We start from the raw sequence: 25,364 nt of genomic DNA, 5'->3' as shown, positions 1-25,364 counted from the left end.
AGCAACCCCTGTAAGTCGTGAAACGACGACGTCGTGTGAAGAATGCGAGAAACACTTCCTAAGACGCAGACTTTCTTACGATTTTGCAGTAACTACATTCCTTGATCGCAACGTTAATGTCCTTTGGGGCCACGCGTGCAACTTTCGCGATATAAAAATCGCACCTCCCCGGCGGGGAATCGAACCCCGGTCTCCCGCGTGACAGGCGGGGATACTAACCACTATACTACCGAGGAACACGCGATCGGTGACTATAATGCACGCACACTTATCTTTCTCAAGCAGGTGATACATCTCAACTCTCGCGTCCCGATGCTTTCAGAGTCAGCTGCTACGAAATAAAAGTATGCCCCAGGTGAGGCTCGAACTCACAACCCCGGCATTGCTCACGGCTACTGCCTTATAAGTACCGTGCGCTAACCAATTGCGCCACTGGGGCTACAGCAGAGAGCTTTCAGTTAGCGATACTCACTTTGCTGCCAACCTGTTGTGGCTGCACACCCGTCATAAGATCGTCACCTGCGGCCATACTGCGAATTTAGCACCTGTCTACGACTGCCTCATTCGATTCTTGCTTCATATGCTACACTTACAAGCATATCAACCGCTTGTCCTCGCCGAAAAAAATGCAGAAAAACGCGCGCCTTGCCTTCTGCTACCTGTCCAACAGCGAGGGCAGATGTGTGGCAAGCTCTAAGCCGTGCAGGCGCACCGTGGCCGAGCAGCTGGAGGAGAGATGCCTTCCTTGGCAGCTCCCTGCAGAGTGCGCAAGACCAGAGTGGCCGCGCCGCCGTTGTCAGTGGACGACATGCAGTTGCCGAGCCACGGAGAACACGTTGCTTTGCGATGTGCACCCGCCTCGTGGTAAAAAACGCAAACAGTGGCCCTGTGGCGCAACGGATAACGCGTCTGACTACGGATCAGAAGATTCCAGGTTCGAATCCTGGCAGGGTCGGCATTTTGTTAGTTGCGGGCGCGTAGCTAGGCAGTGGATTCGAATGTCTCCACCTTCGTGGAGTGCAATGTTAATCCTGAGCATCTCGCAGCTGCATCTCGAGACGATTGCGGTAAATATCGCTTCGTGCAAGCGTCAGCGTAGCGTCAGTCGAGCAAAGTCGAGACAAGTCAAGCTGAGAGATGTTACGCACTTAATTAAACGGTAGGCGCGGGAAACCGACGCAGACAACGCTTTCCAAGTGTCCCATGTCACGCACCGAAGAGCGCGGACGGCTCCACGCAGCAGAGTGGCGCAGTGGAAGCGTGCTGGGCCCATAACCCAGAGGTCCGTGGATCGAAACCACGCTCTGCTAAAATTATTCTTTTTCTTGGGTGCCTCGAGCTCGATCATTAAGCCTGGGGTGAGCTGATTCAGCGTCAACAGCAACCCCTGTAAGTCGTGGAACGACGACGTCGTGTGAAGAATGCGAGAAACACTTCCTAAGACGCAGACTTTCTTACGATTTTGCAGTAACTACATTCCTTGATCGCAACGTTAATGTCCTTTGGGGCCACGCGTGCAACTTTCGCGATATAAAAATCGCACCTCCCCGGCGGGGAATCGAACCCCGGTCTCCCGCGTGACAGGCGGGGATACTAACCACTATACTACCGAGGAACACGCGATCGGTGACTATAATGCACGCACACTTATCTTTCTCAAGCAGGTGATACATCTCAACTCTCGCGTCCCGATGCTTTCAGAGTCAGCTGCTACGAAATAAAAGTATGCCCCAGGTGAGGCTCGAACTCACAACCCCGGCATTGCTCACGGCTACTGCCTTATAAGTACCGTGCGCTAACCAATTGCGCCACTGGGGCTACAGCAGAGAGCTTTCAGTTAGCGATACTCACTTTGCTGCCAACCTGTTGTGGCTGCACACCCGTCATAAGATCGTCACCTGCGGCCATACTGCGAATTTAGCACCTGTCTACGACTGCCTCATTCGATTCTTGCTTCATATGCTACACTTACAAGCATATCAACCGCTTGTCCTCGCCGAAAAAAATGCAGAAAAACGCGCGCCTTGCCTTCTGCTACCTGTCCAACAGCGAGGGCAGATGTGTGGCAAGCTCTAAGCCGTGCAGGCGCACCGTGGCCGAGCAGCTGGAGGAGAGATGCCTTCCTTGGCAGCTCCCTGCAGAGTGCGCAAGACCAGAGTGGCCGCGCCGCCGTTGTCAGTGGACGACATGCAGTTGCCGAGCCACGGAGAACACGTTGCTTTGCGATGTGCACCCGCCTCGTGGTAAAAAACGCAAACAGTGGCCCTGTGGCGCAACGGATAACGCGTCTGACTACGGATCAGAAGATTCCAGGTTCGAATCCTGGCAGGGTCGGCATTTTGTTAGTTGCGGGCGCGTAGCTAGGCAGTGGATTCGAATGTCTCCACCTTCGTGGAGTGCAATGTTAATCCTGAGCATCTCGCAGCTGCATCTCGAGACGATTGCGGTAAATATCGCTTCGTGCAAGCGTCAGCGTAGCGTCAGTCGAGCAAAGTCGAGACAAGTCAAGCTGAGAGATGTTACGCACTTAATTAAACGGTAGGCGCGGGAAACCGACGCAGACAACGCTTTCCAAGTGTCCCATGTCACGCACCGAAGAGCGCGGACGGCTCCACGCAGCAGAGTGGCGCAGTGGAAGCGTGCTGGGCCCATAACCCAGAGGTCCGTGGATCGAAACCACGCTCTGCTAAAATTATTCTTTTTCTTGGGTGCCTCGAGCTCGATCATTAAGCCTGGGGTGAGCTGATTCAGCGTCAACAGCAACCCCTGTAAGTCGTGAAACGACGACGTCGTGTGAAGAATGCGAGAAACACTTCCTAAGACGCAGACTTTCTTACGATTTTGCAGTAACTACATTCCTTGATCGCAACGTTAATGTCCTTTGGGGCCACGCGTGCAACTTTCGCGATATAAAAATCGCACCTCCCCGGCGGGGAATCGAACCCCGGTCTCCCGCGTGACAGGCGGGGATACTAACCACTATACTACCGAGGAACACGCGATCGGTGACTATAATGCACGCACACTTATCTTTCTCAAGCAGGTGATACATCTCAACTCTCGCGTCCCGATGCTTTCAGAGTCAGCTGCTACGAAATAAAAGTATGCCCCAGGTGAGGCTCGAACTCACAACCCCGGCATTGCTCACGGCTACTGCCTTATAAGTACCGTGCGCTAACCAATTGCGCCACTGGGGCTACAGCAGAGAGCTTTCAGTTAGCGATACTCACTTTGCTGCCAACCTGTTGTGGCTGCACACCCGTCATAAGATCGTCACCTGCGGCCATACTGCGAATTTAGCACCTGTCTACGACTGCCTCATTCGATTCTTGCTTCATATGCTACACTTACAAGCATATCAACCGCTTGTCCTCGCCGAAAAAAATGCAGAAAAACGCGCGCCTTGCCTTCTGCTACCTGTCCAACAGCGAGGGCAGATGTGTGGCAAGCTCTAAGCCGTGCAGGCGCACCGTGGCCGAGCAGCTGGAGGAGAGATGCCTTCCTTGGCAGCTCCCTGCAGAGTGCGCAAGACCAGAGTGGCCGCGCCGCCGTTGTCAGTGGACGACATGCAGTTGCCGAGCCACGGAGAACACGTTGCTTTGCGATGTGCACCCGCCTCGTGGTAAAAAACGCAAACAGTGGCCCTGTGGCGCAACGGATAACGCGTCTGACTACGGATCAGAAGATTCCAGGTTCGAATCCTGGCAGGGTCGGCATTTTGTTAGTTGCGGGCGCGTAGCTAGGCAGTGGATTCGAATGTCTCCACCTTCGTGGAGTGCAATGTTAATCCTGAGCATCTCGCAGCTGCATCTCGAGACGATTGCGGTAAATATCGCTTCGTGCAAGCGTCAGCGTAGCGTCAGTCGAGCAAAGTCGAGACAAGTCAAGCTGAGAGATGTTACGCACTTAATTAAACGGTAGGCGCGGGAAACCGACGCAGACAACGCTTTCCAAGTGTCCCATGTCACGCACCGAAGAGCGCGGACGGCTCCACGCAGCAGAGTGGCGCAGTGGAAGCGTGCTGGGCCCATAACCCAGAGGTCCGTGGATCGAAACCACGCTCTGCTAAAATTATTCTTTTTCTTGGGTGCCTCGAGCTCGATCATTAAGCCTGGGGTGAGCTGATTCAGCGTCAACAGCAACCCCTGTAAGTCGTGATGCGAGAAACACTTCCTAAGACGCAGACTTTCTTACGATTTTGCAGTAACTACATTCCTTGATCGCAACGTTAATGTCCTTTGGGGCCACGCGTGCAACTTTCGCGATATAAAAATCGCACCTCCCCGGCGGGGAATCGAACCCCGGTCTCCCGCGTGACAGGCGGGGATACTAACCACTATACTACCGAGGAACACGCGATCGGTGACTATAATGCACGCACACTTATCTTTCTCAAGCAGGTGATACATCTCAACTCTCGCGTCCCGATGCTTTCAGAGTCAGCTGCTACGAAATAAAAGTATGCCCCAGGTGAGGCTCGAACTCACAACCCCGGCATTGCTCACGGCTACTGCCTTATAAGTACCGTGCGCTAACCAATTGCGCCACTGGGGCTACAGCAGAGAGCTTTCAGTTAGCGATACTCACTTTGCTGCCAACCTGTTGTGGCTGCACACCCGTCATAAGATCGTCACCTGCGGCCATACTGCGAATTTAGCACCTGTCTACGACTGCCTCATTCGATTCTTGCTTCATATGCTACACTTACAAGCATATCAACCGCTTGTCCTCGCCGAAAAAAATGCAGAAAAACGCGCGCCTTGCCTTCTGCTACCTGTCCAACAGCGAGGGCAGATGTGTGGCAAGCTCTAAGCCGTGCAGGCGCACCGTGGCCGAGCAGCTGGAGGAGAGATGCCTTCCTTGGCAGCTCCCTGCAGAGTGCGCAAGACCAGAGTGGCCGCGCCGCCGTTGTCAGTGGACGACATGCAGTTGCCGAGCCACGGAGAACACGTTGCTTTGCGATGTGCACCCGCCTCGTGGTAAAAAACGCAAACAGTGGCCCTGTGGCGCAACGGATAACGCGTCTGACTACGGATCAGAAGATTCCAGGTTCGAATCCTGGCAGGGTCGGCATTTTGTTAGTTGCGGGCGCGTAGCTAGGCAGTGGATTCGAATGTCTCCACCTTCGTGGAGTGCAATGTTAATCCTGAGCATCTCGCAGCTGCATCTCGAGACGATTGCGGTAAATATCGCTTCGTGCAAGCGTCAGCGTAGCGTCAGTCGAGCAAAGTCGAGACAAGTCAAGCTGAGAGATGTTACGCACTTAATTAAACGGTAGGCGCGGGAAACCGACGCAGACAACGCTTTCCAAGTGTCCCATGTCACGCACCGAAGAGCGCGGACGGCTCCACGCAGCAGAGTGGCGCAGTGGAAGCGTGCTGGGCCCATAACCCAGAGGTCCGTGGATCGAAACCACGCTCTGCTAAAATTATTCTTTTTCTTGGGTGCCTCGAGCTCGATCATTAAGCCTGGGGTGAGCTGATTCAGCGTCAACAGCAACCCCTGTAAGTCGTGAAACGACGACGTCGTGTGAAGAATGCGAGAAACACTTCCTAAGACGCAGACTTTCTTACGATTTTGCAGTAACTACATTCCTTGATCGCAACGTTAATGTCCTTTGGGGCCACGCGTGCAACTTTCGCGATATAAAAATCGCACCTCCCCGGCGGGGAATCGAACCCCGGTCTCCCGCGTGACAGGCGGGGATACTAACCACTATACTACCGAGGAACACGCGATCGGTGACTATAATGCACGCACACTTATCTTTCTCAAGCAGGTGATACATCTCAACTCTCGCGTCCCGATGCTTTCAGAGTCAGCTGCTACGAAATAAAAGTATGCCCCAGGTGAGGCTCGAACTCACAACCCCGGCATTGCTCACGGCTACTGCCTTATAAGTACCGTGCGCTAACCAATTGCGCCACTGGGGCTACAGCAGAGAGCTTTCAGTTAGCGATACTCACTTTGCTGCCAACCTGTTGTGGCTGCACACCCGTCATAAGATCGTCACCTGCGGCCATACTGCGAATTTAGCACCTGTCTACGACTGCCTCATTCGATTCTTGCTTCATATGCTACACTTACAAGCATATCAACCGCTTGTCCTCGCCGAAAAAAATGCAGAAAAACGCGCGCCTTGCCTTCTGCTACCTGTCCAACAGCGAGGGCAGATGTGTGGCAAGCTCTAAGCCGTGCAGGCGCACCGTGGCCGAGCAGCTGGAGGAGAGATGCCTTCCTTGGCAGCTCCCTGCAGAGTGCGCAAGACCAGAGTGGCCGCGCCGCCGTTGTCAGTGGACGACATGCAGTTGCCGAGCCACGGAGAACACGTTGCTTTGCGATGTGCACCCGCCTCGTGGTAAAAAACGCAAACAGTGGCCCTGTGGCGCAACGGATAACGCGTCTGACTACGGATCAGAAGATTCCAGGTTCGAATCCTGGCAGGGTCGGCATTTTGTTAGTTGCGGGCGCGTAGCTAGGCAGTGGATTCGAATGTCTCCACCTTCGTGGAGTGCAATGTTAATCCTGAGCATCTCGCAGCTGCATCTCGAGACGATTGCGGTAAATATCGCTTCGTGCAAGCGTCAGCGTAGCGTCAGTCGAGCAAAGTCGAGACAAGTCAAGCTGAGAGATGTTACGCACTTAATTAAACGGTAGGCGCGGGAAACCGACGCAGACAACGCTTTCCAAGTGTCCCATGTCACGCACCGAAGAGCGCGGACGGCTCCACGCAGCAGAGTGGCGCAGTGGAAGCGTGCTGGGCCCATAACCCAGAGGTCCGTGGATCGAAACCACGCTCTGCTAAAATTATTCTTTTTCTTGGGTGCCTCGAGCTCGATCATTAAGCCTGGGGTGAGCTGATTCAGCGTCAACAGCAACCCCTGTAAGTCGTGATGCGAGAAACACTTCCTAAGACGCAGACTTTCTTACGATTTTGCAGTAACTACATTCCTTGATCGCAACGTTAATGTCCTTTGGGGCCACGCGTGCAACTTTCGCGATATAAAAATCGCACCTCCCCGGCGGGGAATCGAACCCCGGTCTCCCGCGTGACAGGCGAGGATACTAACCACTATACTACCGAGGAACACGCGATCGGTGACTATAATGCACGCACTCTTATCTTTCTCAAGCAGGTGATACATCTCAACTCTCGCGTCCCGATGCTTTCAGAGTCAGCTGCTACGAAATAAAAGTATGCCCCAGGTGAGGCTCGAACTCACAACCCCGGCATTGCTCACGGCTACTGCCTTATAAGTACCGTGCGCTAACCAATTGCGCCACTGGGGCTACAGCAGAGAGCTTTCAGTTAGCGATACTCACTTTGCTGCCAACCTGTTGTGGCTGCACACCCGTCATAAGATCGTCACCTGCGGCCATACTGCGAATTTAGCACCTGTCTACGACTGCCTCATTCGATTCTTGCTTCATATGCTACACTTACAAGCATATCAACCGCTTGTCCTCGCCGAAAAAAATGCAGAAAAACGCGCGCCTTGCCTTCTGCTACCTGTCCAACAGCGAGGGCAGATGTGTGGCAAGCTCTAAGCCGTGCAGGCGCACCGTGGCCGAGCAGCTGGAGGAGAGATGCCTTCCTTGGCAGCTCCCTGCAGAGTGCGCAAGACCAGAGTGGCCGCGCCGCCGTTGTCAGTGGACGACATGCAGTTGCCGAGCCACGGAGAACACGTTGCTTTGCGATGTGCACCCGCCTCGTGGTAAAAAACGCAAACAGTGGCCCTGTGGCGCAACGGATAACGCGTCTGACTACGGATCAGAAGATTCCAGGTTCGAATCCTGGCAGGGTCGGCATTTTGTTAGTTGCGGGCGCGTAGCTAGGCAGTGGATTCGAATGTCTCCACCTTCGTGGAGTGCAATGTTAATCCTGAGCATCTCGCAGCTGCATCTCGAGACGATTGCGGTAAATATCGCTTCGTGCAAGCGTCAGCGTAGCGTCAGTCGAGCAAAGTCGAGACAAGTCAAGCTGAGAGATGTTACGCACTTAATTAAACGGTAGGCGCGGGAAACCGACGCAGACAACGCTTTCCAAGTGTCCCATGTCACGCACCGAAGAGCGCGGACGGCTCCACGCAGCAGAGTGGCGCAGTGGAAGCGTGCTGGGCCCATAACCCAGAGGTCCGTGGATCGAAACCACGCTCTGCTAAAATTATTCTTTTTCTTGGGTGCCTCGAGCTCGATCATTAAGCCTGGGGTGAGCTGATTCAGCGTCAACAGCAACCCCTGTAAGTCGTGGAACGACGACGTCGTGTGAAGAATGCGAGAAACACTTCCTAAGACGCAGACTTTCTTACGATTTTGCAGTAACTACATTCCTTGATCGCAACGTTAATGTCCTTTGGGGCCACGCGTGCAACTTTCGCGATATAAAAATCGCACCTCCCCGGCGGGGAATCGAACCCCGGTCTCCCGCGTGACAGGCGGGGATACTAACCACTATACTACCGAGGAACACGCGATCGGTGACTATAATGCACGCACACTTATCTTTCTCAAGCAGGTGATACATCTCAACTCTCGCGTCCCGATGCTTTCAGAGTCAGCTGCTACGAAATAAAAGTATGCCCCAGGTGAGGCTCGAACTCACAACCCCGGCATTGCTCACGGCTACTGCCTTATAAGTACCGTGCGCTAACCAATTGCGCCACTGGGGCTACAGCAGAGAGCTTTCAGTTAGCGATACTCACTTTGCTGCCAACCTGTTGTGGCTGCACACCCGTCATAAGATCGTCACCTGCGGCCATACTGCGAATTTAGCACCTGTCTACGACTGCCTCATTCGATTCTTGCTTCATATGCTACACTTACAAGCATATCAACCGCTTGTCCTCGCCGAAAAAAATGCAGAAAAACGCGCGCCTTGCCTTCTGCTACCTGTCCAACAGCGAGGGCAGATGTGTGGCAAGCTCTAAGCCGTGCAGGCGCACCGTGGCCGAGCAGCTGGAGGAGAGATGCCTTCCTTGGCAGCTCCCTGCAGAGTGCGCAAGACCAGAGTGGCCGCGCCGCCGTTGTCAGTGGACGACATGCAGTTGCCGAGCCACGGAGAACACGTTGCTTTGCGATGTGCACCCGCCTCGTGGTAAAAAACGCAAACAGTGGCCCTGTGGCGCAACGGATAACGCGTCTGACTACGGATCAGAAGATTCCAGGTTCGAATCCTGGCAGGGTCGGCATTTTGTTAGTTGCGGGCGCGTAGCTAGGCAGTGGATTCGAATGTCTCCACCTTCGTGGAGTGCAATGTTAATCCTGAGCATCTCGCAGCTGCATCTCGAGACGATTGCGGTAAATATCGCTTCGTGCAAGCGTCAGCGTAGCGTCAGTCGAGCAAAGTCGAGACAAGTCAAGCTGAGAGATGTTACGCACTTAATTAAACGGTAGGCGCGGGAAACCGACGCAGACAACGCTTTCCAAGTGTCCCATGTCACGCACCGAAGAGCGCGGACGGCTCCACGCAGCAGAGTGGCGCAGTGGAAGCGTGCTGGGCCCATAACCCAGAGGTCCGTGGATCGAAACCACGCTCTGCTAAAATTATTCTTTTTCTTGGGTGCCTCGAGCTCGATCATTAAGCCTGGGGTGAGCTGATTCAGCGTCAACAGCAACCCCTGTAAGTCGTGGAACGACGACGTCGTGTGAAGAATGCGAGAAACACTTCCTAAGACGCAGACTTTCTTACGATTTTGCAGTAACTACATTCCTTGATCGCAACGTTAATGTCCTTTGGGGCCACGCGTGCAACTTTCGCGATATAAAAATCGCACCTCCCCGGCGGGGAATCGAACCCCGGTCTCCCGCGTGACAGGCGGGGATACTAACCACTATACTACCGAGGAACACGCGATCGGTGACTATAATGCACGCACACTTATCTTTCTCAAGCAGGTGATACATCTCAACTCTCGCGTCCCGATGCTTTCAGAGTCAGCTGCTACGAAATAAAAGTATGCCCCAGGTGAGGCTCGAACTCACAACCCCGGCATTGCTCACGGCTACTGCCTTATAAGTACCGTGCGCTAACCAATTGCGCCACTGGGGCTACAGCAGAGAGCTTTCAGTTAGCGATACTCACTTTGCTGCCAACCTGTTGTGGCTGCACACCCGTCATAAGATCGTCACCTGCGGCCATACTGCGAATTTAGCACCTGTCTACGACTGCCTCATTCGATTCTTGCTTCATATGCTACACTTACAAGCATATCAACCGCTTGTCCTCGCCGAAAAAAATGCAGAAAAACGCGCGCCTTGCCTTCTGCTACCTGTCCAACAGCGAGGGCAGATGTGTGGCAAGCTCTAAGCCGTGCAGGCGCACCGTGGCCGAGCAGCTGGAGGAGAGATGCCTTCCTTGGCAGCTCCCTGCAGAGTGCGCAAGACCAGAGTGGCCGCGCCGCCGTTGTCAGTGGACGACATGCAGTTGCCGAGCCACGGAGAACACGTTGCTTTGCGATGTGCACCCGCCTCGTGGTAAAAAACGCAAACAGTGGCCCTGTGGCGCAACGGATAACGCGTCTGACTACGGATCAGAAGATTCCAGGTTCGAATCCTGGCAGGGTCGGCATTTTGTTAGTTGCGGGCGCGTAGCTAGGCAGTGGATTCGAATGTCTCCACCTTCGTGGAGTGCAATGTTAATCCTGAGCATCTCGCAGCTGCATCTCGAGACGATTGCGGTAAATATCGCTTCGTGCAAGCGTCAGCGTAGCGTCAGTCGAGCAAAGTCGAGACAAGTCAAGCTGAGAGATGTTACGCACTTAATTAAACGGTAGGCGCGGGAAACCGACGCAGACAACGCTTTCCAAGTGTCCCATGTCACGCACCGAAGAGCGCGGACGGCTCCACGCAGCAGAGTGGCGCAGTGGAAGCGTGCTGGGCCCATAACCCAGAGGTCCGTGGATCGAAACCACGCTCTGCTAAAATTATTCTTTTTCTTGGGTGCCTCGAGCTCGATCATTAAGCCTGGGGTGAGCTGATTCAGCGTCAACAGCAACCCCTGTAAGTCGTGGAACGACGACGTCGTGTGAAGAATGCGAGAAACACTTCCTAAGACGCAGACTTTCTTACGATTTTGCAGTAACTACATTCCTTGATCGCAACGTTAATGTCCTTTGGGGCCACGCGTGCAACTTTCGCGATATAAAAATCGCACCTCCCCGGCGGGGAATCGAACCCCGGTCTCCCGCGTGACAGGCGGGGATACTAACCACTATACTACCGAGGAACACGCGATCGGTGACTATAATGCACGCACACTTATCTTTCTCAAGCAGGTGATACATCTCAACTCTCGCGTCCCGATGCTTTCAGAGTCAGCTGCTACGAAATAAAAGTATGCCCCAGGTGAGGCTCGAACTCACAACCCCGGCATTGCTCACGGCTACTGCCTTATAAGTACCGTGCGCTAACCAATTGCGCCACTGGGGCTACAGCAGAGAGCTTTCAGTTAGCGATACTCACTTTGCTGCCAACCTGTTGTGGCTGCACACCCGTCATAAGATCGTCACCTGCGGCCATACTGCGAATTTAGCACCTGTCTACGACTGCCTCATTCGATTCTTGCTTCATATGCTACACTTACAAGCATATCAACCGCTTGTCCTCGCCGAAAAAAATGCAGAAAAACGCGCGCCTTGCCTTCTGCTACCTGTCCAACAGCGAGGGCAGATGTGTGGCAAGCTCTAAGCCGTGCAGGCGCACCGTGGCCGAGCAGCTGGAGGAGAGATGCCTTCCTTGGCAGCTCCCTGCAGAGTGCGCAAGACCAGAGTGGCCGCGCCGCCGTTGTCAGTGGACGACATGCAGTTGCCGAGCCACGGAGAACACGTTGCTTTGCGATGTGCACCCGCCTCGTGGTAAAAAACGCAAACAGTGGCCCTGTGGCGCAACGGATAACGCGTCTGACTACGGATCAGAAGATTCCAGGTTCGAATCCTGGCAGGGTCGGCATTTTGTTAGTTGCGGGCGCGTAGCTAGGCAGTGGATTCGAATGTCTCCACCTTCGTGGAGTGCAATGTTAATCCTGAGCATCTCGCAGCTGCATCTCGAGACGATTGCGGTAAATATCGCTTCGTGCAAGCGTCAGCGTAGCGTCAGTCGAGCAAAGTCGAGACAAGTCAAGCTGAGAGATGTTACGCACTTAATTAAACGGTAGGCGCGGGAAACCGACGCAGACAACGCTTTCCAAGTGTCCCATGTCACGCACCGAAGAGCGCGGACGGCTCCACGCAGCAGAGTGGCGCAGTGGAAGCGTGCTGGGCCCATAACCCAGAGGTCCGTGGATCGAAACCACGCTCTGCTAAAATTATTCTTTTTCTTGGGTGCCTCGAGCTCGATCATTAAGCCTGGGGTGAGCTGATTCAGCGTCAACAGCAACCCCTGTAAGTCGTGGAACGACGACGTCGTGTGAAGAATGCGAGAAACACTTCCTAAGACGCAGACTTTCTTACGATTTTGCAGTAACTACATTCCTTGATCGCAACGTTAATGTCCTTTGGGGCCACGCGTGCAACTTTCGCGATATAAAAATCGCACCTCCCCGGCGGGGAATCGAACCCCGGTCTCCCGCGTGACAGGCGGGGATACTAACCACTATACTACCGAGGAACACGCGATCGGTGACTATAATGCACGCACACTTATCTTTCTCAAGCAGGTGATACATCTCAACTCTCGCGTCCCGATGCTTTCAGAGTCAGCTGCTACGAAATAAAAGTATGCCCCAGGTGAGGCTCGAACTCACAACCCCGGCATTGCTCACGGCTACTGCCTTATAAGTACCGTGCGCTAACCAATTGCGCCACTGGGGCTACAGCAGAGAGCTTTCAGTTAGCGATACTCACTTTGCTGCCAACCTGTTGTGGCTGCACACCCGTCATAAGATCGTCACCTGCGGCCATACTGCGAATTTAGCACCTGTCTACGACTGCCTCATTCGATTCTTGCTTCATATGCTACACTTACAAGCATATCAACCGCTTGTCCTCGCCGAAAAAAATGCAGAAAAACGCGCGCCTTGCCTTCTGCTACCTGTCCAACAGCGAGGGCAGATGTGTGGCAAGCTCTAAGCCGTGCAGGCGCACCGTGGCCGAGCAGCTGGAGGACAGATGCCTTCCTTGGCAGCTCCCTGCAGAGAGCGCAAGACCAGAGTGGCCGCGCCGCCGTTGTCAGTGGACGACATGCAGTTGCCGAGCCACGGAGAACACGTTGCTTTGCGATGTGCACCCGCCTCGTGGTAAAAAACGCAAACAGTGGCCCTGTGGCGCAACGGATAACGCGTCTGACTACGGATCAGAAGATTCCAGGTTCGAATCCTGGCAGGGTCGGCATTTTGTTAGTTGCGGGCGCGTAGCTAGGCAGTGGATTCGAATGTCTCCACCTTCGTGGAGTGCAATGTTAATCCTGAGCATCTCGCAGCTGCATCTCGAGACGATTGCGGTAAATATCGCTTCGTGCAAGCGTCAGCGTAGCGTCAGTCGAGCAAAGTCGAGACAAGTCAAGCTGAGAGATGTTACGCACTTAATTAAACGGTAGGCGCGGGAAACCGACGCAGACAACGCTTTCCAAGTGTCCCATGTCACGCACCGAAGAGCGCGGACGGCTCCACGCAGCAGAGTGGCGCAGTGGAAGCGTGCTGGGCCCATAACCCAGAGGTCCGTGGATCGAAACCACGCTCTGCTAAAATTATTCTTTTTCTTGGGTGCCTCGAGCTCGATCATTAAGCCTGGGGTGAGCTGATTCAGCGTCAACAGCAACCCCTGTAAGTCGTGGAACGACGACGTCGTGTGAAGAATGCGAGAAACACTTCCTAAGACGCAGACTTTCTTACGATTTTGCAGTAACTACATTCCTTGATCGCAACGTTAATGTCCTTTGGGGCCACGCGTGCAACTTTCGCGATATAAAAATCGCACCTCCCCGGCGGGGAATCGAACCCCGGTCTCCCGCGTGACAGGCGGGGATACTAACCACTATACTACCGAGGAACACGCGATCGGTGACTATAATGCACGCACACTTATCTTTCTCAAGCAGGTGATACATCTCAACTCTCGCGTCCCGATGCTTTCAGAGTCAGCTGCTACGAAATAAAAGTATGCCCCAGGTGAGGCTCGAACTCACAACCCCGGCATTGCTCACGGCTACTGCCTTATAAGTACCGTGCGCTAACCAATTGCGCCACTGGGGCTACAGCAGAGAGCTTTCAGTTAGCGATACTCACTTTGCTGCCAACCTGTTGTGGCTGCACACCCGTCATAAGATCGTCACCTGCGGCCATACTGCGAATTTAGCACCTGTCTACGACTGCCTCATTCGATTCTTGCTTCATATGCTACACTTACAAGCATATCAACCGCTTGTCCTCGCCGAAAAAAATGCAGAAAAACGCGCGCCTTGCCTTCTGCTACCTGTCCAACAGCGAGGGCAGATGTGTGGCAAGCTCTAAGCCGTGCAGGCGCACCGTGGCCGAGCAGCTGGAGGAGAGATGCCTTCCTTGGCAGCTCCCTGCAGAGTGCGCAAGACCAGAGTGGCCGCGCCGCCGTTGTCAGTGGACGACATGCAGTTGCCGAGCCACGGAGAACACGTTGCTTTGCGATGTGCACCCGCCTCGTGGTAAAAAACGCAAACAGTGGCCCTGTGGCGCAACGGATAACGCGTCTGACTACGGATCAGAAGATTCCAGGTTCGAATCCTGGCAGGGTCGGCATTTTGTTAGTTGCGGGCGCGTAGCTAGGCAGTGGATTCGAATGTCTCCACCTTCGTGGAGTGCAATGTTAATCCTGAGCATCTCGCAGCTGCATCTCGAGATGATTGCGGTAAATATCGCTTCGTGCAAGCGTCAGCGTAGCGTCAGTCGAGCAAAGTCGAGACAAGTCAAGCTGAGAGATGTTACGCACTTAATTAAACGGTAGGCGCGGGAAACCGACGCAGACAACGCTTTCCAAGTGTCCCATGTCACGCACCGAAGAGCGCGGACGGCTCCACGCAGCAGAGTGGCGCAGTGGAAGCGTGCTGGGCCCATAACGCAGAGGTCCGTGGATCGAAACCACGCTCTGCTAAAATTATTCTTTTTCTTGGGTGCCTCGAGCTCGATCATTAAGCCTGGGGTGAGCTGATTCAGCGTCAACAGCAACCCCTGTAAGTCGTGGAACGACGACGTCGTGTGAAGAATGCGAGAAACACTTCCTAAGACGCAGACTTTCTTACGATTTTGCAGTAACTACATTCCTTGATCGCAACGTTAATGTCCTTTGGGGCCACGCGTGCAACTTTCGCGATATAAAAATCGCACCTCCCCGGCGGGGAATCGAACCCCGGTCTCCCGCGTGACAGGCGGGGATACTAACCACTATACTACCGAGGAACACGCGATCGGTGACTATAATGCACGCACACTTATCTTTCTCAAGCAGGTGATACATCTCAACTCTCGCGTCCCGATGCTTTCAGAGTCAGCTGCTACGAAATAAAAGTATGCCCCAGGTGAGGCTCGAACTCACAACCCCGGCATTGCTCACGGCTACTGCCTTATAAGTACCGTGCGCTAACCAATTGCGCCACTGGGGCTACAGCAGAGAGCTTTCAGTTAGCGATACTCACTTTGCTGCCAACCTGTTGTGGCTGCACACCCGTCATAAGATCGTCACCTGCGGCCATACTGCGAATTTAGCACCTGTCTACGACTGCCTCATTCGATTCTTGCTTCATATGCTACACTTACAAGCATATCAACCGCTTGTCCTCGCCGAAAAAAATGCAGAAAAACGCGCGCCTTGCCTTCTGCTACCTGTCCAACAGCGAGGGCAGATGTGTGGCAAGCTCTAAGCCGTGCAGGCGCACCGTGGCCGAGCAGCTGGAGGAGAGATGCCTTCCTTGGCAGCTCCCTGCAGAGTGCGCAAGACCAGAGTGGCCGCGCCGCCGTTGTCAGTGGACGACATGCAGTTGCCGAGCCACGGAGAACACGTTGCTTTGCGATGTGCACCCGCCTCGTGGTAAAAAACGCAAACAGTGGCCCTGTGGCGCAACGGATAACGCGTCTGACTACGGATCAGAAGATTCCAGGTTCGAATCCTGGCAGGGTCGGCATTTTGTTAGTTGCGGACGCGTAGCTAGGCAGTGGATTCGAATGTCTCCACCTTCGTGGAGTGCAATGTTAATCCTGAGCATCTCGCAGCTGCATCTCGAGACGATTGCGGTAAATATCGCTTCGTGCAAGCGTCAGCGTAGCGTCAGTCGAGCAAAGTCGAGACAAGTCAAGCTGAGAGATGTTACGCACTTAATTAAACGGTAGGCGCGGGAAACCGACGCAGACAACGCTTTCCAAGTGTCCCATGTCACGCACCGAAGAGCGCGGACGGCTCCACGCAGCAGAGTGGCGCAGTGGAAGCGTGCTGGGCCCATAACCCAGAGGTCCGTGGATCGAAACCACGCTCTGCTAAAATTATTCTTTTTCTTGGGTGCCTCGAGCTCGATCATTAAGCCTGGGGTGAGCTGATTCAGCGTCAACAGCAACCCCTGTAAGTCGTGAAACGACGACGTCGTGTGAAGAATGCGAGAAACACTTCCTAAGACGCAGACTTTCTTACGATTTTGCAGTAACTACATTCCTTGATCGCAACGTTAATGTCCTTTGGGGCCACGCGTGCAACTTTCGCGATATAAAAATCGCACCTCCCCGGCGGGGAATCGAACCCCGGTCTCCCGCGTGACAGGCGAGGATACTAACCACTATACTACCGAGGAACACGCGATCGGTGACTATAATGCACGCACTCTTATCTTTCTCAAGCAGGTGATACATCTCAACTCTCGCGTCCCGATGCTTTCAGAGTCAGCTGCTACGAAATAAAAGTATGCCCCAGGTGAGGCTCGAACTCACAACCCCGGCATTGCTCACGGCTACTGCCTTATAAGTACCGTGCGCTAACCAATTGCGCCACTGGGGCTACAGCAGAGAGCTTTCAGTTAGCGATACTCACTTTGCTGCCAACCTGTTGTGGCTGCACACCCGTCATAAGATCGTCACCTGCGGCCATACTGCGAATTTAGCACCTGTCTACGACTGCCTCATTCGATTCTTGCTTCATATGCTACACTTACAAGCATATCAACCGCTTGTCCTCGCCGAAAAAAATGCAGAAAAACGCGCGCCTTGCCTTCTGCTACCTGTCCAACAGCGAGGGCAGATGTGTGGCAAGCTCTAAGCCGTGCAGGCGCACCGTGGCCGAGCAGCTGGAGGAGAGATGCCTTCCTTGGCAGCTCCCTGCAGAGTGCGCAAGACCAGAGTGGCCGCGCCGCCGTTGTCAGTGGACGACATGCAGTTGCCGAGCCACGGAGAACACGTTGCTTTGCGATGTGCACCCGCCTCGTGGTAAAAAACGCAAACAGTGGCCCTGTGGCGCAACGGATAACGCGTCTGACTACGGATCAGAAGATTCCAGGTTCGAATCCTGGCAGGGTCGGCATTTTGTTAGTTGCGGGCGCGTAGCTAGGCAGTGGATTCGAATGTCTCCACCTTCGTGGAGTGCAATGTTAATCCTGAGCATCTCGCAGCTGCATCTCGAGACGATTGCGGTAAATATCGCTTCGTGCAAGCGTCAGCGTAGCGTCAGTCGAGCAAAGTCGAGACAAGTCAAGCTGAGAGATGTTACGCACTTAATTAAACGGTAGGCGCGGGAAACCGACGCAGACAACGCTTTCCAAGTGTCCCATGTCACGCACCGAAGAGCGCGGACGGCTCCACGCAGCAGAGTGGCGCAGTGGAAGCGTGCTGGGCCCATAACCCAGAGGTCCGTGGATCGAAACCACGCTCTGCTAAAATTATTCTTTTTCTTGGGTGCCTCGAGCTCGATCATTAAGCCTGGGGTGAGCTGATTCAGCGTCAACAGCAACCCCTGTAAGTCGTGGAACGACGACGTCGTGTGAAGAATGCGAGAAACACTTCCTAAGACGCAGACTTTCTTACGATTTTGCAGTAACTACATTCCTTGATCGCAACGTTAATGTCCTTTGGGGCCACGCGTGCAACTTTCGCGATATAAAAATCGCACCTCCCCGGCGGGGAATCGAACCCCGGTCTCCCGCGTGACAGGCGGGGATACTAACCACTATACTACCGAGGAACACGCGATCGGTGACTATAATGCACGCACACTTATCTTTCTCAAGCAGGTGATACATCTCAACTCTCGCGTCCCGATGCTTTCAGAGTCAGCTGCTACGAAATAAAAGTATGCCCCAGGTGAGGCTCGAACTCACAACCCCGGCATTGCTCACGGCTACTGCCTTATAAGTACCGTGCGCTAACCAATTGCGCCACTGGGGCTACAGCAGAGAGCTTTCAGTTAGCGATACTCACTTTGCTGCCAACCTGTTGTGGCTGCACACCCGTCATAAGATCGTCACCTGCGGCCATACTGCGAATTTAGCACCTGTCTACGACTGCCTCATTCGATTCTTGCTTCATATGCTACACTTACAAGCATATCAACCGCTTGTCCTCGCCGAAAAAAATGCAGAAAAACGCGCGCCTTGCCTTCTGCTACCTGTCCAACAGCGAGGGCAGATGTGTGGCAAGCTCTAAGCCGTGCAGGCGCACCGTGGCCGAGCAGCTGGAGGAGAGATGCCTTCCTTGGCAGCTCCCTGCAGAGTGCGCAAGACCAGAGTGGCCGCGCCGCCGTTGTCAGTGGACGACATGCAGTTGCCGAGCCACGGAGAACACGTTGCTTTGCGATGTGCACCCGCCTCGTGGTAAAAAACGCAAACAGTGGCCCTGTGGCGCAACGGATAACGCGTCTGACTACGGATCAGAAGATTCCAGGTTCGAATCCTGGCAGGGTCGGCATTTTGTTAGTTGCGGGCGCGTAGCTAGGCAGTGGATTCGAATGTCTCCACCTTCGTGGAGTGCAATGTTAATCCTGAGCATCTCGCAGCTGCATCTCGAGACGATTGCGGTAAATATCGCTTCGTGCAAGCGTCAGCGTAGCGTCAGTCGAGCAAAGTCGAGACAAGTCAAGCTGAGAGATGTTACGCACTTAATTAAACGGTAGGCGCGGGAAACCGACGCAGACAACGCTTTCCAAGTGTCCCATGTCACGCACCGAAGAGCGCAGACGGCTCCACGCAGCAGAGTGGCGCAGTGGAAGCGTGCTGGGCCCATAACCCAGAGGTCCGTGGATCGAAACCACGCTCTGCTAAAATTATTCTTTTTCTTGGGTGCCTCGAGCTCGATCATTAAGCCTGGGGTGAGCTGATTCAGCGTCAACAGCAACCCCTGTAAGTCGTGGAACGACGACGTCGTGTGAAGAATGCGAGAAACACTTCCTAAGACGCAGACTTTCTTACGATTTTGCAGTAACTACATTCCTTGATCGCAACGTTAATGTCCTTTGGGGCCACGCGTGCAACTTTCGCGATATAAAAATCGCACCTCCCCGGCGGGGAATCGAACCCCGGTCTCCCGCGTGACAGGCGAGGATACTAACCACTATACTACCGAGGAACACGCGATCGGTGACTATAATGCACGCACTCTTATCTTTCTCAAGCAGGTGATACATCTCAACTCTCGCGTCCCGATGCTTTCAGAGTCAGCTGCTACGAAATAAAAGTATGCCCCAGGTGAGGCTCGAACTCACAACCCCGGCATTGCTCACGGCTACTGCCTTATAAGTACCGTGCGCTAACCAATTGCGCCACTGGGGCTACAGCAGAGAGCTTTCAGTTAGCGATACTCACTTTGCTGCCAACCTGTTGTGGCTGCACACCCGTCATAAGATCGTCACCTGCGGCCATACTGCGAATTTAGCACCTGTCTACGACTGCCTCATTCGATTCTTGCTTCATATGCTACACTTACAAGCATATCAACCGCTTGTCCTCGCCGAAAAAAATGCAGAAAAACGCGCGCCTTGCCTTCTGCTACCTGTCCAACAGCGAGGGCAGATGTGTGGCAAGCTCTAAGCCGTGCAGGCGCACCGTGGCCGAGCAGCTGGAGGAGAGATGCCTTCCTTGGCAGCTCCCTGCAGAGTGCGCAAGACCAGAGTGGCCGCGCCGCCGTTGTCAGTGGACGACATGCAGTTGCCGAGCCACGGAGAACACGTTGCTTTGCGATGTGCACCCGCCTCGTGGTAAAAAACGCAAACAGTGGCCCTGTGGCGCAACGGATAACGCGTCTGACTACGGATCAGAAGATTCCAGGTTCGAATCCTGGCAGGGTCGGCATTTTGTTAGTTGCGGGCGCGTAGCTAGGCAGTGGATTCGAATGTCTCCACCTTCGTGGAGTGCAATGTTAATCCTGAGCATCTCGCAGCTGCATCTCGAGACGATTGCGGTAAATATCGCTTCGTGCAAGCGTCAGCGTAGCGTCAGTCGAGCAAAGTCGAGACAAGTCAAGCTGAGAGATGTTACGCACTTAATTAAACGGTAGGCGCGGGAAACCGACGCAGACAACGCTTTCCAAGTGTCCCATGTCACGCACCGAAGAGCGCGGACGGCTCCACGCAGCAGAGTGGCGCAGTGGAAGCGTGCTGGGCCCATAACCCAGAGGTCCGTGGATCGAAACCACGCTCTGCTAAAATTATTCTTTTTCTTGGGTGCCTCGAGCTCGATCATTAAGCCTGGGGTGAGCTGATTCAGCGTCAACAGCAACCCCTGTAAGTCGTGGAACGACGACGTCGTGTGAAGAATGCGAGAAACACTTCCTAAGACGCAGACTTTCTTACGATTTTGCAGTAACTACATTCCTTGATCGCAACGTTAATGTCCTTTGGGGCCACGCGTGCAACTTTCGCGATATAAAAATCGCACCTCCCCGGCGGGGAATCGAACCCCGGTCTCCCGCGTGACAGGCGGGGATACTAACCACTATACTACCGAGGAACACGCGATCGGTGACTATAATGCACGCACACTTATCTTTCTCAAGCAGGTGATACATCTCAACTCTCGCGTCCCGATGCTTTCAGAGTCAGCTGCTACGAAATAAAAGTATGCCCCAGGTGAGGCTCGAACTCACAACCCCGGCATTGCTCACGGCTACTGCCTTATAAGTACCGTGCGCTAACCAATTGCGCCACTGGGGCTACAGCAGAGAGCTTTCAGTTAGCGATACTCACTTTGCTGCCAACCTGTTGTGGCTGCACACCCGTCATAAGATCGTCCCCTGCGGCCATACTGCGAATTTAGCACCTGTCTACGACTGCCTCATTCGATTCTTGCTTCATATGCTACACTTACAAGCATATCAACCGCTTGTCCTCGCCGAAAAAAATGCAGAAAAACGCGCGCCTTGCCTTCTGCTACCTGTCCAACAGCGAGGGCAGATGTGTGGCAAGCTCTAAGCCGTGCAGGCGCACCGTGGCCGAGCAGCTGGAGGAGAGATGCCTTCCTTGGCAGCTCCCTGCAGAGTGCGCAAGACCAGAGTGGCCGCGCCGCCGTTGTCAGTGGACGACATGCAGTTGCCGAGCCACGGAGAACACGTTGCTTTGCGATGTGCACCCGCCTCGTGGTAAAAAACGCAAACAGTGGCCCTGTGGCGCAACGGATAACGCGTCTGACTACGGATCAGAAGATTCCAGGTTCGAATCCTGGCAGGGTCGGCATTTTGTTAGTTGCGGGCGCGTAGCTAGGCAGTGGATTCGAATGTCTCCACCTTCGTGGAGTGCAATGTTAATCCTGAGCATCTCGCAGCTGCATCTCGAGACGATTGCGGTAAATATCGCTTCGTGCAAGCGTCAGCGTAGCGTCAGTCGAGCAAAGTCGAGACAAGTCAAGCTGAGAGATGTTACGCACTTAATTAAACGGTAGGCGCGGGAAACCGACGCAGACAACGCTTTCCAAGTGTCCCATGTCACGCACCGAAGAGCGCGGACGGCTCCACGCAGCAGAGTGGCGCAGTGGAAGCGTGCTGGGCCCATAACGCAGAGGTCCGTGGATCGAAACCACGCTCTGCTAAAATTATTCTTTTTCTTGGGTGCCTCGAGCTCGATCATTAAGCCTGGGGTGAGCTGATTCAGCGTCAACAGCAACCCCTGTAAGTCGTGGAACGACGACGTCGTGTGAAGAATGCGAGAAACACTTCCTAAGACGCAGACTTTCTTACGATTTTGCAGTAACTACATTCCTTGATCGCAACGTTAATGTCCTTTGGGGCCACGCGTGCAACTTTCGCGATATAAAAATCGCACCTCCCCGGCGGGGAATCGAACCCCGGTCTCCCGCGTGACAGGCGGGGATACTAACCACTATACTACCGAGGAACACGCGATCGGTGACTATAATGCACGCACACTTATCTTTCTCAAGCAGGTGATACATCTCAACTCTCGCGTCCCGATGCTTTCAGAGTCAGCTGCTACGAAATAAAAGTATGCCCCAGGTGAGGCTCGAACTCACAACCCCGGCATTGCTCACGGCTACTGCCTTATAAGTACCGTGCGCTAACCAATTGCGCCACTGGGGCTACAGCAGAGAGCTTTCAGTTAGCGATACTCACTTTGCTGCCAACCTGTTGTGGCTGCACACCCGTCATAAGATCGTCACCTGCGGCCATACTGCGAATTTAGCACCTGTCTACGACTGCCTCATTCGATTCTTGCTTCATATGCTACACTTACAAGCATATCAACCGCTTGTCCTCGCCGAAAAAAATGCAGAAAAACGCGCGCCTTGCCTTCTGCTACCTGTCCAACAGCGAGGGCAGATGTGTGGCAAGCTCTAAGCCGTGCAGGCGCACCGTGGCCGAGCAGCTGGAGGAGAGATGCCTTCCTTGGCAGCTCCCTGCAGAGTGCGCAAGACCAGAGTGGCCGCGCCGCCGTTGTCAGTGGACGACATGCAGTTGCCGAGCCACGGAGAACACGTTGCTTTGCGATGTGCACCCGCCTCGTGGTAAAAAACGCAAACAGTGGCCCTGTGGCGCAACGGATAACGCGTCTGACTACGGATCAGAAGATTCCAGGTTCGAATCCTGGCAGGGTCGGCATTTTGTTAGTTGCGGGCGCGTAGCTAGGCAGTGGATTCGAATGTCTCCACCTTCGTGGAGTGCAATGTTAATCCTGAGCATCTCGCAGCTGCATCTCGAGACGATTGCGGTAAATATCGCTTCGTGCAAGCGTCAGCGTAGCGTCAGTCGAGCAAAGTCGAGACAAGTCAAGCTGAGAGATGTTACGCACTTAATTAAACGGTAGGCGCGGGAAACCGACGCAGACAACGCTTTCCAAGTGTCCCATGTCACGCACCGAAGAGCGCGGACGGCTCCACGCAGCAGAGTGGCGCAGTGGAAGCGTGCTGGGCCCATAACCCAGAGGTCCGTGGATCGAAACCACGCTCTGCTAAAATTATTCTTTTTCTTGGGTGCCTCGAGCTCGATCATTAAGCCTGGGGTGAGCTGATTCAGCGTCAACAGCAACCCCTGTAAGTCGTGGAACGACGACGTCGTGTGAAGAATGCGAGAAACACTTCCTAAGACGCAGACTTTCTTACGATTTTGCAGTAACTACATTCCTTGATCGCAACGTTAATGTCCTTTGGGGCCACGCGTGCAACTTTCGCGATATAAAAATCGCACCTCCCCGGCGGGGAATCGAACCCCGGTCTCCCGCGTGACAGGCGGGGATACTAACCACTATACTACCGAGGAACACGCGATCGGTGACTATAATGCACGCACACTTATCTTTCTCAAGCAGGTGATACATCTCAACTCTCGCGTCCCGATGCTTTCAGAGTCAGCTGCTACGAAATAAAAGTATGCCCCAGGTGAGGCTCGAACTCACAACCCCGGCATTGCTCACGGCTACTGCCTTATAAGTACCGTGCGCTAACCAATTGCGCCACTGGGGCTACAGCAGAGAGCTTTCAGTTAGCGATACTCACTTTGCTGCCAACCTGTTGTGGCTGCACACCCGTCATAAGATCGTCACCTGCGGCCATACTGCGAATTTAGCACCTGTCTACGACTGCCTCATTCGATTCTTGCTTCATATGCTACACTTACAAGCATATCAACCGCTTGTCCTCGCCGAAAAAAATGCAGAAAAACGCGCGCCTTGCCTTCTGCTACCTGTCCAACAGCGAGGGCAGATGTGTGGCAAGCTCTAAGCCGTGCAGGCGCACCGTGGCCGAGCAGCTGGAGGAGAGATGCCTTCCTTGGCAGCTCCCTGCAGAGTGCGCAAGACCAGAGTGGCCGCGCCGCCGTTGTCAGTGGACGACATGCAGTTGCCGAGCCACGGAGAACACGTTGCTTTGCGATGTGCACCCGCCTCGTGGTAAAAAACGCAAACAGTGGCCCTGTGGCGCAACGGATAACGCGTCTGACTACGGATCAGAAGATTCCAGGTTCGAATCCTGGCAGGGTCGGCATTTTGTTAGTTGCGGGCGCGTAGCTAGGCAGTGGATTCGAATGTCTCCACCTTCGTGGAGTGCAATGTTAATCCTGAGCATCTCGCAGCTGCATCTCGAGACGATTGCGGTAAATATCGCTTCGTGCAAGCGTCAGCGTAGCGTCAGTCGAGCAAAGTCGAGACAAGTCAAGCTGAGAGATGTTACGCACTTAATTAAACGGTAGGCGCGGGAAACCGACGCAGACAACGCTTTCCAAGTGTCCCATGTCACGCACCGAAGAGCGCGGACGGCTCCACGCAGCAGAGTGGCGCAGTGGAAGCGTGCTGGGCCCATAACCCAGAGGTCCGTGGATCGAAACCACGCTCTGCTAAAATTATTCTTTTTCTTGGGTGCCTCGAGCTCGATCATTAAGCCTGGGGTGAGCTGATTCAGCGTCAACAGCAACCCCTGTAAGTCGTGAAACGACGACGTCGTGTGAAGAATGCGAGAAACACTTCCTAAGACGCAGACTTTCTTACGATTTTGCAGTAACTACATTCCTTGATCGCAACGTTAATGTCCTTTGGGGCCACGCGTGCAACTTTCGCGATATAAAAATCGCACCTCCCCGGCGGGGAATCGAACCCCGGTCTCCCGCGTGACAGGCGAGGATACTAACCACTATACTACCGAGGAACACGCGATCGGTGACTATAATGCACGCACTCTTATCTTTCTCAAGCAGGTGATACATCTCAACTCTCGCGTCCCGATGCTTTCAGAGTCAGCTGCTACGAAATAAAAGTATGCCCCAGGTGAGGCTCGAACTCACAACCCCGGCATTGCTCACGGCTACTGCCTTATAAGTACCGTGCGCTAACCAATTGCGCCACTGGGGCTACAGCAGAGAGCTTTCAGTTAGCGATACTCACTTTGCTGCCAACCTGTTGTGGCTGCACACCCGTCATAAGATCGTCACCTGCGGCCATACTGCGAATTTAGCACCTGTCTACGACTGCCTCATTCGATTCTTGCTTCATATGCTA

At 54.0% G+C, this 25,364-nt stretch overlaps 72 non-coding genes across 72 annotated transcripts; 34 read left to right on the top strand and 38 right to left on the bottom strand.

Annotated features, from left to right (window-relative positions):
• Positions 1–164: 164 nt before the first annotated feature.
• Positions 165–236, bottom strand: Trnad-guc (transfer RNA aspartic acid (anticodon GUC)). Its single transcript has one exon. It is a non-coding gene; the product is annotated as a tRNA-Asp (tRNA).
• Positions 237–347: 111 nt separating this feature from the next.
• Positions 348–439, bottom strand: Trnai-uau (transfer RNA isoleucine (anticodon UAU)). The gene is given in 2 exon segments: positions 348–383; positions 402–439. It is a non-coding gene; the product is annotated as a tRNA-Ile (tRNA).
• A 443-nt stretch (positions 440–882) lies between these two features.
• Positions 883–955, top strand: Trnar-acg (transfer RNA arginine (anticodon ACG)). The gene has a single exon. It is a non-coding gene; the product is annotated as a tRNA-Arg (tRNA).
• Positions 956–1,238: 283 nt separating this feature from the next.
• Trnam-cau (transfer RNA methionine (anticodon CAU)) lies at positions 1,239–1,310 on the top strand. Its single transcript has one exon. It is a non-coding gene; the product is annotated as a tRNA-Met (tRNA).
• A 233-nt stretch (positions 1,311–1,543) lies between these two features.
• Trnad-guc (transfer RNA aspartic acid (anticodon GUC)) lies at positions 1,544–1,615 on the bottom strand. Its single transcript has one exon. It is a non-coding gene; the product is annotated as a tRNA-Asp (tRNA).
• Positions 1,616–1,726: 111 nt separating this feature from the next.
• Positions 1,727–1,818, bottom strand: Trnai-uau (transfer RNA isoleucine (anticodon UAU)). Its single transcript is given in 2 exon segments — positions 1,727–1,762; positions 1,781–1,818. It is a non-coding gene; the product is annotated as a tRNA-Ile (tRNA).
• A 443-nt stretch (positions 1,819–2,261) lies between these two features.
• On the top strand, positions 2,262–2,334 carry Trnar-acg (transfer RNA arginine (anticodon ACG)). The gene has a single exon. It is a non-coding gene; the product is annotated as a tRNA-Arg (tRNA).
• Positions 2,335–2,617: 283 nt separating this feature from the next.
• Trnam-cau (transfer RNA methionine (anticodon CAU)) lies at positions 2,618–2,689 on the top strand. Its single transcript has one exon. It is a non-coding gene; the product is annotated as a tRNA-Met (tRNA).
• A 233-nt stretch (positions 2,690–2,922) lies between these two features.
• Positions 2,923–2,994, bottom strand: Trnad-guc (transfer RNA aspartic acid (anticodon GUC)). The gene has a single exon. It is a non-coding gene; the product is annotated as a tRNA-Asp (tRNA).
• Positions 2,995–3,105: 111 nt separating this feature from the next.
• Positions 3,106–3,197, bottom strand: Trnai-uau (transfer RNA isoleucine (anticodon UAU)). The gene is given in 2 exon segments: positions 3,106–3,141; positions 3,160–3,197. It is a non-coding gene; the product is annotated as a tRNA-Ile (tRNA).
• A 443-nt stretch (positions 3,198–3,640) lies between these two features.
• Trnar-acg (transfer RNA arginine (anticodon ACG)) lies at positions 3,641–3,713 on the top strand. Its single transcript has one exon. It is a non-coding gene; the product is annotated as a tRNA-Arg (tRNA).
• Positions 3,714–3,996: 283 nt separating this feature from the next.
• Trnam-cau (transfer RNA methionine (anticodon CAU)) lies at positions 3,997–4,068 on the top strand. Its single transcript has one exon. It is a non-coding gene; the product is annotated as a tRNA-Met (tRNA).
• A 211-nt stretch (positions 4,069–4,279) lies between these two features.
• On the bottom strand, positions 4,280–4,351 carry Trnad-guc (transfer RNA aspartic acid (anticodon GUC)). Its single transcript has one exon. It is a non-coding gene; the product is annotated as a tRNA-Asp (tRNA).
• A 111-nt stretch (positions 4,352–4,462) lies between these two features.
• Positions 4,463–4,554, bottom strand: Trnai-uau (transfer RNA isoleucine (anticodon UAU)). Its single transcript is given in 2 exon segments — positions 4,463–4,498; positions 4,517–4,554. It is a non-coding gene; the product is annotated as a tRNA-Ile (tRNA).
• Positions 4,555–4,997: 443 nt separating this feature from the next.
• Trnar-acg (transfer RNA arginine (anticodon ACG)) lies at positions 4,998–5,070 on the top strand. The gene has a single exon. It is a non-coding gene; the product is annotated as a tRNA-Arg (tRNA).
• Positions 5,071–5,353: 283 nt separating this feature from the next.
• Trnam-cau (transfer RNA methionine (anticodon CAU)) lies at positions 5,354–5,425 on the top strand. The gene has a single exon. It is a non-coding gene; the product is annotated as a tRNA-Met (tRNA).
• A 233-nt stretch (positions 5,426–5,658) lies between these two features.
• Trnad-guc (transfer RNA aspartic acid (anticodon GUC)) lies at positions 5,659–5,730 on the bottom strand. The gene has a single exon. It is a non-coding gene; the product is annotated as a tRNA-Asp (tRNA).
• A 111-nt stretch (positions 5,731–5,841) lies between these two features.
• Trnai-uau (transfer RNA isoleucine (anticodon UAU)) lies at positions 5,842–5,933 on the bottom strand. The gene is given in 2 exon segments: positions 5,842–5,877; positions 5,896–5,933. It is a non-coding gene; the product is annotated as a tRNA-Ile (tRNA).
• Positions 5,934–6,376: 443 nt separating this feature from the next.
• Trnar-acg (transfer RNA arginine (anticodon ACG)) lies at positions 6,377–6,449 on the top strand. The gene has a single exon. It is a non-coding gene; the product is annotated as a tRNA-Arg (tRNA).
• A 283-nt stretch (positions 6,450–6,732) lies between these two features.
• Positions 6,733–6,804, top strand: Trnam-cau (transfer RNA methionine (anticodon CAU)). Its single transcript has one exon. It is a non-coding gene; the product is annotated as a tRNA-Met (tRNA).
• A 211-nt stretch (positions 6,805–7,015) lies between these two features.
• Trnad-guc (transfer RNA aspartic acid (anticodon GUC)) lies at positions 7,016–7,087 on the bottom strand. Its single transcript has one exon. It is a non-coding gene; the product is annotated as a tRNA-Asp (tRNA).
• Positions 7,088–7,198: 111 nt separating this feature from the next.
• Trnai-uau (transfer RNA isoleucine (anticodon UAU)) lies at positions 7,199–7,290 on the bottom strand. The gene is given in 2 exon segments: positions 7,199–7,234; positions 7,253–7,290. It is a non-coding gene; the product is annotated as a tRNA-Ile (tRNA).
• Positions 7,291–7,733: 443 nt separating this feature from the next.
• Trnar-acg (transfer RNA arginine (anticodon ACG)) lies at positions 7,734–7,806 on the top strand. The gene has a single exon. It is a non-coding gene; the product is annotated as a tRNA-Arg (tRNA).
• A 283-nt stretch (positions 7,807–8,089) lies between these two features.
• On the top strand, positions 8,090–8,161 carry Trnam-cau (transfer RNA methionine (anticodon CAU)). The gene has a single exon. It is a non-coding gene; the product is annotated as a tRNA-Met (tRNA).
• A 233-nt stretch (positions 8,162–8,394) lies between these two features.
• Positions 8,395–8,466, bottom strand: Trnad-guc (transfer RNA aspartic acid (anticodon GUC)). Its single transcript has one exon. It is a non-coding gene; the product is annotated as a tRNA-Asp (tRNA).
• Positions 8,467–8,577: 111 nt separating this feature from the next.
• Trnai-uau (transfer RNA isoleucine (anticodon UAU)) lies at positions 8,578–8,669 on the bottom strand. Its single transcript is given in 2 exon segments — positions 8,578–8,613; positions 8,632–8,669. It is a non-coding gene; the product is annotated as a tRNA-Ile (tRNA).
• A 443-nt stretch (positions 8,670–9,112) lies between these two features.
• Positions 9,113–9,185, top strand: Trnar-acg (transfer RNA arginine (anticodon ACG)). Its single transcript has one exon. It is a non-coding gene; the product is annotated as a tRNA-Arg (tRNA).
• Positions 9,186–9,468: 283 nt separating this feature from the next.
• Trnam-cau (transfer RNA methionine (anticodon CAU)) lies at positions 9,469–9,540 on the top strand. Its single transcript has one exon. It is a non-coding gene; the product is annotated as a tRNA-Met (tRNA).
• Positions 9,541–9,773: 233 nt separating this feature from the next.
• Positions 9,774–9,845, bottom strand: Trnad-guc (transfer RNA aspartic acid (anticodon GUC)). The gene has a single exon. It is a non-coding gene; the product is annotated as a tRNA-Asp (tRNA).
• A 111-nt stretch (positions 9,846–9,956) lies between these two features.
• On the bottom strand, positions 9,957–10,048 carry Trnai-uau (transfer RNA isoleucine (anticodon UAU)). Its single transcript is given in 2 exon segments — positions 9,957–9,992; positions 10,011–10,048. It is a non-coding gene; the product is annotated as a tRNA-Ile (tRNA).
• A 443-nt stretch (positions 10,049–10,491) lies between these two features.
• Positions 10,492–10,564, top strand: Trnar-acg (transfer RNA arginine (anticodon ACG)). Its single transcript has one exon. It is a non-coding gene; the product is annotated as a tRNA-Arg (tRNA).
• Positions 10,565–10,847: 283 nt separating this feature from the next.
• On the top strand, positions 10,848–10,919 carry Trnam-cau (transfer RNA methionine (anticodon CAU)). The gene has a single exon. It is a non-coding gene; the product is annotated as a tRNA-Met (tRNA).
• A 233-nt stretch (positions 10,920–11,152) lies between these two features.
• On the bottom strand, positions 11,153–11,224 carry Trnad-guc (transfer RNA aspartic acid (anticodon GUC)). The gene has a single exon. It is a non-coding gene; the product is annotated as a tRNA-Asp (tRNA).
• Positions 11,225–11,335: 111 nt separating this feature from the next.
• Trnai-uau (transfer RNA isoleucine (anticodon UAU)) lies at positions 11,336–11,427 on the bottom strand. Its single transcript is given in 2 exon segments — positions 11,336–11,371; positions 11,390–11,427. It is a non-coding gene; the product is annotated as a tRNA-Ile (tRNA).
• Positions 11,428–11,870: 443 nt separating this feature from the next.
• Positions 11,871–11,943, top strand: Trnar-acg (transfer RNA arginine (anticodon ACG)). Its single transcript has one exon. It is a non-coding gene; the product is annotated as a tRNA-Arg (tRNA).
• A 283-nt stretch (positions 11,944–12,226) lies between these two features.
• On the top strand, positions 12,227–12,298 carry Trnam-cau (transfer RNA methionine (anticodon CAU)). The gene has a single exon. It is a non-coding gene; the product is annotated as a tRNA-Met (tRNA).
• Positions 12,299–12,531: 233 nt separating this feature from the next.
• On the bottom strand, positions 12,532–12,603 carry Trnad-guc (transfer RNA aspartic acid (anticodon GUC)). Its single transcript has one exon. It is a non-coding gene; the product is annotated as a tRNA-Asp (tRNA).
• Positions 12,604–12,714: 111 nt separating this feature from the next.
• Trnai-uau (transfer RNA isoleucine (anticodon UAU)) lies at positions 12,715–12,806 on the bottom strand. The gene is given in 2 exon segments: positions 12,715–12,750; positions 12,769–12,806. It is a non-coding gene; the product is annotated as a tRNA-Ile (tRNA).
• Positions 12,807–13,249: 443 nt separating this feature from the next.
• Trnar-acg (transfer RNA arginine (anticodon ACG)) lies at positions 13,250–13,322 on the top strand. The gene has a single exon. It is a non-coding gene; the product is annotated as a tRNA-Arg (tRNA).
• Positions 13,323–13,605: 283 nt separating this feature from the next.
• Trnam-cau (transfer RNA methionine (anticodon CAU)) lies at positions 13,606–13,677 on the top strand. Its single transcript has one exon. It is a non-coding gene; the product is annotated as a tRNA-Met (tRNA).
• A 233-nt stretch (positions 13,678–13,910) lies between these two features.
• Positions 13,911–13,982, bottom strand: Trnad-guc (transfer RNA aspartic acid (anticodon GUC)). The gene has a single exon. It is a non-coding gene; the product is annotated as a tRNA-Asp (tRNA).
• A 111-nt stretch (positions 13,983–14,093) lies between these two features.
• Positions 14,094–14,185, bottom strand: Trnai-uau (transfer RNA isoleucine (anticodon UAU)). The gene is given in 2 exon segments: positions 14,094–14,129; positions 14,148–14,185. It is a non-coding gene; the product is annotated as a tRNA-Ile (tRNA).
• A 443-nt stretch (positions 14,186–14,628) lies between these two features.
• On the top strand, positions 14,629–14,701 carry Trnar-acg (transfer RNA arginine (anticodon ACG)). The gene has a single exon. It is a non-coding gene; the product is annotated as a tRNA-Arg (tRNA).
• A 588-nt stretch (positions 14,702–15,289) lies between these two features.
• Trnad-guc (transfer RNA aspartic acid (anticodon GUC)) lies at positions 15,290–15,361 on the bottom strand. The gene has a single exon. It is a non-coding gene; the product is annotated as a tRNA-Asp (tRNA).
• Positions 15,362–15,472: 111 nt separating this feature from the next.
• Trnai-uau (transfer RNA isoleucine (anticodon UAU)) lies at positions 15,473–15,564 on the bottom strand. The gene is given in 2 exon segments: positions 15,473–15,508; positions 15,527–15,564. It is a non-coding gene; the product is annotated as a tRNA-Ile (tRNA).
• Positions 15,565–16,007: 443 nt separating this feature from the next.
• Trnar-acg (transfer RNA arginine (anticodon ACG)) lies at positions 16,008–16,080 on the top strand. Its single transcript has one exon. It is a non-coding gene; the product is annotated as a tRNA-Arg (tRNA).
• A 283-nt stretch (positions 16,081–16,363) lies between these two features.
• Trnam-cau (transfer RNA methionine (anticodon CAU)) lies at positions 16,364–16,435 on the top strand. Its single transcript has one exon. It is a non-coding gene; the product is annotated as a tRNA-Met (tRNA).
• A 233-nt stretch (positions 16,436–16,668) lies between these two features.
• Positions 16,669–16,740, bottom strand: Trnad-guc (transfer RNA aspartic acid (anticodon GUC)). Its single transcript has one exon. It is a non-coding gene; the product is annotated as a tRNA-Asp (tRNA).
• A 111-nt stretch (positions 16,741–16,851) lies between these two features.
• Positions 16,852–16,943, bottom strand: Trnai-uau (transfer RNA isoleucine (anticodon UAU)). The gene is given in 2 exon segments: positions 16,852–16,887; positions 16,906–16,943. It is a non-coding gene; the product is annotated as a tRNA-Ile (tRNA).
• Positions 16,944–17,386: 443 nt separating this feature from the next.
• Positions 17,387–17,459, top strand: Trnar-acg (transfer RNA arginine (anticodon ACG)). The gene has a single exon. It is a non-coding gene; the product is annotated as a tRNA-Arg (tRNA).
• A 283-nt stretch (positions 17,460–17,742) lies between these two features.
• On the top strand, positions 17,743–17,814 carry Trnam-cau (transfer RNA methionine (anticodon CAU)). Its single transcript has one exon. It is a non-coding gene; the product is annotated as a tRNA-Met (tRNA).
• A 233-nt stretch (positions 17,815–18,047) lies between these two features.
• Trnad-guc (transfer RNA aspartic acid (anticodon GUC)) lies at positions 18,048–18,119 on the bottom strand. Its single transcript has one exon. It is a non-coding gene; the product is annotated as a tRNA-Asp (tRNA).
• Positions 18,120–18,230: 111 nt separating this feature from the next.
• On the bottom strand, positions 18,231–18,322 carry Trnai-uau (transfer RNA isoleucine (anticodon UAU)). Its single transcript is given in 2 exon segments — positions 18,231–18,266; positions 18,285–18,322. It is a non-coding gene; the product is annotated as a tRNA-Ile (tRNA).
• A 443-nt stretch (positions 18,323–18,765) lies between these two features.
• Positions 18,766–18,838, top strand: Trnar-acg (transfer RNA arginine (anticodon ACG)). Its single transcript has one exon. It is a non-coding gene; the product is annotated as a tRNA-Arg (tRNA).
• A 283-nt stretch (positions 18,839–19,121) lies between these two features.
• Positions 19,122–19,193, top strand: Trnam-cau (transfer RNA methionine (anticodon CAU)). The gene has a single exon. It is a non-coding gene; the product is annotated as a tRNA-Met (tRNA).
• Positions 19,194–19,426: 233 nt separating this feature from the next.
• Trnad-guc (transfer RNA aspartic acid (anticodon GUC)) lies at positions 19,427–19,498 on the bottom strand. The gene has a single exon. It is a non-coding gene; the product is annotated as a tRNA-Asp (tRNA).
• Positions 19,499–19,609: 111 nt separating this feature from the next.
• Positions 19,610–19,701, bottom strand: Trnai-uau (transfer RNA isoleucine (anticodon UAU)). Its single transcript is given in 2 exon segments — positions 19,610–19,645; positions 19,664–19,701. It is a non-coding gene; the product is annotated as a tRNA-Ile (tRNA).
• Positions 19,702–20,144: 443 nt separating this feature from the next.
• Positions 20,145–20,217, top strand: Trnar-acg (transfer RNA arginine (anticodon ACG)). Its single transcript has one exon. It is a non-coding gene; the product is annotated as a tRNA-Arg (tRNA).
• A 283-nt stretch (positions 20,218–20,500) lies between these two features.
• Trnam-cau (transfer RNA methionine (anticodon CAU)) lies at positions 20,501–20,572 on the top strand. The gene has a single exon. It is a non-coding gene; the product is annotated as a tRNA-Met (tRNA).
• Positions 20,573–20,805: 233 nt separating this feature from the next.
• On the bottom strand, positions 20,806–20,877 carry Trnad-guc (transfer RNA aspartic acid (anticodon GUC)). Its single transcript has one exon. It is a non-coding gene; the product is annotated as a tRNA-Asp (tRNA).
• A 111-nt stretch (positions 20,878–20,988) lies between these two features.
• On the bottom strand, positions 20,989–21,080 carry Trnai-uau (transfer RNA isoleucine (anticodon UAU)). Its single transcript is given in 2 exon segments — positions 20,989–21,024; positions 21,043–21,080. It is a non-coding gene; the product is annotated as a tRNA-Ile (tRNA).
• A 443-nt stretch (positions 21,081–21,523) lies between these two features.
• On the top strand, positions 21,524–21,596 carry Trnar-acg (transfer RNA arginine (anticodon ACG)). The gene has a single exon. It is a non-coding gene; the product is annotated as a tRNA-Arg (tRNA).
• Positions 21,597–22,184: 588 nt separating this feature from the next.
• Trnad-guc (transfer RNA aspartic acid (anticodon GUC)) lies at positions 22,185–22,256 on the bottom strand. The gene has a single exon. It is a non-coding gene; the product is annotated as a tRNA-Asp (tRNA).
• A 111-nt stretch (positions 22,257–22,367) lies between these two features.
• Trnai-uau (transfer RNA isoleucine (anticodon UAU)) lies at positions 22,368–22,459 on the bottom strand. Its single transcript is given in 2 exon segments — positions 22,368–22,403; positions 22,422–22,459. It is a non-coding gene; the product is annotated as a tRNA-Ile (tRNA).
• A 443-nt stretch (positions 22,460–22,902) lies between these two features.
• Positions 22,903–22,975, top strand: Trnar-acg (transfer RNA arginine (anticodon ACG)). Its single transcript has one exon. It is a non-coding gene; the product is annotated as a tRNA-Arg (tRNA).
• A 283-nt stretch (positions 22,976–23,258) lies between these two features.
• Trnam-cau (transfer RNA methionine (anticodon CAU)) lies at positions 23,259–23,330 on the top strand. Its single transcript has one exon. It is a non-coding gene; the product is annotated as a tRNA-Met (tRNA).
• Positions 23,331–23,563: 233 nt separating this feature from the next.
• On the bottom strand, positions 23,564–23,635 carry Trnad-guc (transfer RNA aspartic acid (anticodon GUC)). Its single transcript has one exon. It is a non-coding gene; the product is annotated as a tRNA-Asp (tRNA).
• Positions 23,636–23,746: 111 nt separating this feature from the next.
• On the bottom strand, positions 23,747–23,838 carry Trnai-uau (transfer RNA isoleucine (anticodon UAU)). The gene is given in 2 exon segments: positions 23,747–23,782; positions 23,801–23,838. It is a non-coding gene; the product is annotated as a tRNA-Ile (tRNA).
• A 443-nt stretch (positions 23,839–24,281) lies between these two features.
• Positions 24,282–24,354, top strand: Trnar-acg (transfer RNA arginine (anticodon ACG)). The gene has a single exon. It is a non-coding gene; the product is annotated as a tRNA-Arg (tRNA).
• A 283-nt stretch (positions 24,355–24,637) lies between these two features.
• On the top strand, positions 24,638–24,709 carry Trnam-cau (transfer RNA methionine (anticodon CAU)). The gene has a single exon. It is a non-coding gene; the product is annotated as a tRNA-Met (tRNA).
• A 233-nt stretch (positions 24,710–24,942) lies between these two features.
• Positions 24,943–25,014, bottom strand: Trnad-guc (transfer RNA aspartic acid (anticodon GUC)). Its single transcript has one exon. It is a non-coding gene; the product is annotated as a tRNA-Asp (tRNA).
• Positions 25,015–25,125: 111 nt separating this feature from the next.
• Trnai-uau (transfer RNA isoleucine (anticodon UAU)) lies at positions 25,126–25,217 on the bottom strand. Its single transcript is given in 2 exon segments — positions 25,126–25,161; positions 25,180–25,217. It is a non-coding gene; the product is annotated as a tRNA-Ile (tRNA).
• Between the last annotated feature and the right edge of the window lie 147 nt (positions 25,218–25,364).

This window comes from Schistocerca nitens, chromosome 9 (assembly GCF_023898315.1).
Source record: "Schistocerca nitens isolate TAMUIC-IGC-003100 chromosome 9, iqSchNite1.1, whole genome shotgun sequence".
Classification (NCBI taxonomy): domain Eukaryota; kingdom Metazoa; phylum Arthropoda; class Insecta; order Orthoptera; family Acrididae; genus Schistocerca; species Schistocerca nitens.
This window is presented reverse-complemented; position numbering and strand designations above follow the sequence as displayed.